Source organism: Cuculus canorus, chromosome 27, assembly GCF_017976375.1.
Source record: "Cuculus canorus isolate bCucCan1 chromosome 27, bCucCan1.pri, whole genome shotgun sequence".
Lineage (NCBI taxonomy): Eukaryota > Metazoa > Chordata > Aves > Cuculiformes > Cuculidae > Cuculus > Cuculus canorus.
Genome location: NC_071427.1, coordinates 3,105,072 through 3,110,048, shown reverse-complemented (window position 1 = coordinate 3,110,048; position 4,977 = coordinate 3,105,072).

Sequence of the window (4,977 nt, the reverse complement as noted above, 5' to 3'; positions counted from 1 at the left end):
CACTGCCACCATCGGCCATGTGGCGGCGCTGCGGTCCCGCCGCGAGTGTTATTTGCATGCGGCGGCGGCGGCGAACCAATGAGGAGTGGCGGGTGGGGAAAAGGAGAGAGACTGACCAATGGCATCACGAGGCGGGGTCTCGAGGGGCGTGTCCAGAGCAGAGAGCCAATGGGAAGGAGGGGCGTGTCGGCGCCGGGCCCCGCCCCCGCCCGCGGGGAGAGCCGAGCCGTGCGGGCACGGAGCGCACCTCGGCCCCGCCGCTGCCCCAGCCCGGGCGGCCGCGGCTGCTATGCGGCTTCGCACGGCCTCTACCGGGTAAGCGGGGAAGCGCTGCCTCAAAGGACCGGGACTGGGACCCCCATTCCCCCGGGACCCCCCCAACCTTCTCCCCTCCGGGACCGGGACCCACTCCCCTTCCCTCCTCCGGGACTTATCCCCCCTCCATTCCCTTCTCCGGCACCGGGACCTACCCCCCCTCCCACCCCCCCTTCCCTTCTCCGGGACCTCCAACCCCATCCCGGTGCCAGGACCCCCACCGGGGACCTCTTCCCCCCCCCACTTCCCCCCGGTACCGGGACCCCCGATCCTGACCTCCCCCCCGTCCCGGTACTGGGACCCCCGACCGGGACCTCCCCCAGGGCGATACGGAGGGGAGTTGGGAGCTGGGGACTGGGCGGGACCTGGACTGAGATCCCCAACCGGGACACCCCCCCCGCCCCCCGCCTCGGCACCGGGACCCTCGACCGGGAGCCTCCCCCCACAGCACCGGGATCCCGCACCGGTCTCGTTCTCCCGGCCGGTACCGGGAGGGTTAGGGGCTGGGCAGCCCTTAGGATCCCCAACCGGGACACCCCCCTCCCCCGCCATACAGAGATTCCACCCGCCTGGCCGATACCGGGAGGACGGGGATGGGGGGGTGGGCTGAACCGGACCGGGACCCCCTCCCGTGGCCGGTCCCGGGGGCTGCTGGGCTGGACCGGGACTCCCCGATTGGGCTGCCCCCCCTGCGGCCGTTTGCAGAGGATGGAAACGGGGCGCTCCCTCCCCGTTTCGGTCCCTGCGGGCGTTGCCGTCCGACCGGTTGCAGCCCTGGGGCTCCGACCGGGGGAGGGGACCGGGGCCGGGCTGGGCTGGGCTGGGTGGGAGCAGCCCGGTCCCCTCCTGCCGTGCTGGGGAGGGGCGATCCGTTCCCTCCCCGGGCTCTGCTCCGGGGTTCCCCATTTATCCACCCCTGCACCTCGGGGTCCCCCTTTTGTGTCCCCATCCCCCGTTCCTGCCCATCCCGGGGTCACCCCTTCATCCCCCCCCATCCTGCCTGCCTGAAGGGTCCGATCTCCCCTTCTTATTCTCACTCCCCTCCATCTCCAGGGGTCCCTCCTGCGCCCCCACTTCATCATCATCACCACATCCCCCCATCTCCATCCATGGCCATCCCAAGGGTCCCATCCCTCATCCCTCTGCTCCTCATCCCTCTGCTCCTCATCCCTCTGCTCCTCATCCCCCTGCCTCGGGGGTCCCTCCTGTGCCCCCTTTTCATCATCGTCGTGTCCCCCCCCGCCTCTGTCCCTGCTCACCCCAATGTTCCCGTCTCTCATCCCCCTGCTCCTCATCCTCCAGCCCCGGGGATCCCCTCCTTTCCCCCCCTTATCATTGCCCAGCCTGGGGATCCCCCCTCCTATTCCCCACTCACCCCTCCAGCCCTGCCCCCCCCCCCGGTGTCCCCCCCTTAGTCGCAGCGTGTCCCACGTGATGGGTACCCTCTGGGACCAGACTCCCTGTCCTCCTCCTGATCCCACGCTGCCTTTGGAGTTCCCCCCTTCCAGGTGATGGCGAGACCCCCTTCCAGGGTGTCCCGCTGCGGCTGAGCCCGGTGTCGGTGGCACACAGCCCCCCTGTCACACCCCCACCCGCTGCTGCGTATTTTTAGCCCCGCGAAGCCGCTGTCGCTCTCGGCACCTGCCCTGTGGGGTGTGGGGGTTGCTGCCACCCCCCAAAAAAAACCTCAATGGGCTGCGGACACCGTCACCGGAGGGACAAAGGGGCACGGCTCAAGGTCACCATGGCCACCAGGCCAGGGAGGGGACAATCTCCTGGTTCTGGATTTACCACGTTCATGGGCCGTGGTGACATGGACCCTTGCAAGGGGACAGTCCTCTGGTTCTGGATTCACTATGGTCATGGTGACATGGACCCTTGTGAGGGGACAGTCCCCTGGCTCTGGATTCACCATGGTCATGGTGACATGGACCCTTGCAAGGGGACAGTCCTCTGGATTCACTATGGTTATGGTGACATGGACCCTTGTGAGGGGACAGTCCCCTGGCTCTGGATTCACTGTGGTCATGGTGACATGGACCATCGCAAGGGGACGTTCCCCTGGCTCTGGATTCACTATGGTCATGGTGACATGGACCCTTGTGAGGGGACAGTCCTCTGGCTCTGGATTCACTATGGTCATGGTGACATGGACCCTTGTGAGGGGACAGTCCCCTGGCTCTGGATTCACTGTGGTCATGGTGACATGGACCATCGCAAGGGGACGTTCCCCTGGCTCTGGATTCACTATGGTCATGGTGACATGGACCCTTGTGAGGGGACAGTCCCCTGGCTCTGGATTCACCGTGGTCATGGTGACATGGACCCTTGTGAGGGGACAGTCCCCTGGCTCTGGATTCACCACGTTCATGGTGACATGGACCCTTGCGAGGGGACAGTCCACTGGTTCTGGATTCACTATGGTCATGGTGACATGGACCTATGCGAGGGGACAGTCTCCTGGCTCTGGATTCACCACGTTCATGGGCCATGGTGACATGGACCCTTGCGAGGGGACAGTCCCCTGGCTCTGGATTCACTATGGTCATGGTGACATGGACCCTTGCGAGGGGACAGTCCCCTGGCTCTGGATTCACTGTGGTCATGGTGACATGGACCATCGCAAGGGGACAGTCCCCTGGCTCTGGATTCACCGCGTTCATGGTGACGTGGACCCTTGTGAGGGACAGTCCCCTGGCTCTGGATTCACCGCGGCTGCCCCTGGGCTCCGGTTCCGTGCAGGGCCATAGCAGCGTGGCCTCGGCACAGCCGCAGCTCGTGGTGCTCTCAGAGGCAGCTCTGGTGCCGGTGGTGGCACTGAGTCATTTGGTGACTTGTGGCAGGGCAGAGCGGGGCCGGAGGAGCACATGCCTGGCATGAGTCTCGCTCCGGTGCTCTTGGCGGACGGAGTTCAGATGCGGCGTAGGACATGGCTGTGTGGCCACGGCCAGCGAGCGGCTGCTGCTCTGGGACAGTCCCTTTCGCAGCTCCTCCCCTCTGCGCAGCACGATGGAGATGGCCAGGGTAGAGAAGGGGAAACTGAGGCACGGGCAGAGGCACACGTGGCTGATGAACACCCTTCGGAGCAGCAACAGTGGCTGAAGCTTAGCGGCTGCCGCGGTGGCAGCGCGTTTGCCAGTGAGAGCCGTGGCAGAGCTCGTGAGCGGATGCAGCTGCCGCCGCAGTGAGGCGTGGAGAAAGCAGCTCCCAAGTGGCAGCAGAACCGGCCCGTGCTGGAAACGGGTTCCCCTTTTGAGAATTTGGGTTGGAACTGGATGAGTTTTAAGGTCCCTTCCAACCCAAACCGTTCTGTGGTTCTCTGATTCTGATTTGCTTGATCACACGGAGGCTGCCGGTGTCTGCGTGCCGCCAGATCTGACTCTGGATCTGGAGTCCAGGCTGGCTGCTGCTTGCACTGGGACTTGGGGGGGCTCCAGGCTGGGGGTCTGAGCCAGTTGCTGGTTGTTCTGGGGTTGGGGGGGCTCCAGGCTGGGGGTCCCAGCTGGCTACTGGTTGTTCTGGGCTTGGGGGGCTCCAGGTTGGGGGTCTGAGTGAGCTTCTGGTTGTTTTGGGGCTGGGGGGCTCCGGGCTGGGGGTCCAAGCTGGCTACTGGTTGTACTGGGCTTGGGGGGCTCCAGGTTGGGGGTCTGAGTGAGCTTCTGGTTGTTCTGGGGTTGGGGGACTCCAGGTTGAGGGTCTGATCCGGCTGCTGGTTGTACTGGGACTGTAGGGGCTCCAAAGTGGGGGTCTGATCTGGCTACTGGTTGTACTGGGAGTGTAGGGGCTCCGGGCTGGGGGTCTGATCCGGCTGCTGGTTGTACTGGGAGTGTAGGGGCTCCGGGCTGGGGGTCTGATCCGGCTGCTGGTTGTACTGGGAGTGTCGGGGGGCTCCGGACTGGGGGTCTGATCCGGCTACTGGTTGCACCAGGTCTGGGGTCTCCAGGCGATGGGGTGGAGGTGTCGAAGGTTCCAGCCGTAATGAGGCGAAGCAGAGTCGACTATGGGAAGGGGGGATACACAGGGGTGTCCGGCAGCCCCCCACCTCCTGGGGTTCCCAGGAGTGAGGCACCATCGCTGTGCTCCCCTTACTCCGAGCAGCCGTTCCCCGGTGTCCCCCATGGGTGGGGGGTGCTCCTCCAGCACCCTCTTATCTCCGGGCGCTGGTATCCCGGTATCCGCTGCCTGCAGGGCCAGGGAGGGCTATCGGGTCCGGCAGGCCCCTTCCCCCTCCAGCAGCAGGGCCTGGCCTCCCTATCTCATTAGCTCGAGATTAATGAGGCTTCTGTGCTGTCTTTAACTCCTTCCTGCTCACAGCTCCGCTGACCCTCTCCGCTTCTCCCGGCAGGTTTGCACCGACGCCTGCTGGAAGCCGAGCCAGACGAGGACTAAGGACACCGGGGGACACCGCGTAGACCCCAAAGCTGCTGCCACCCAGAAAGTGCCTGGTCGGAGAGGGAGGAGGCGATGCTCTAGGCTGTCGCTGCCTGTTGAGCCTGCAGAGGTTTCGGTGCCTGACGGCAGCAGCACCCCGATCCCGACGAGCAGCCTCGTTGCACCCTGAGCAGCCTCGTTGCACCCCGATCCTGACGAGCAGCCTCGTTGCACCCCGAGCAGCCTCGTTGCACCCCGATCCCGACGAGCAGCATCGTTGCATCCCGACGA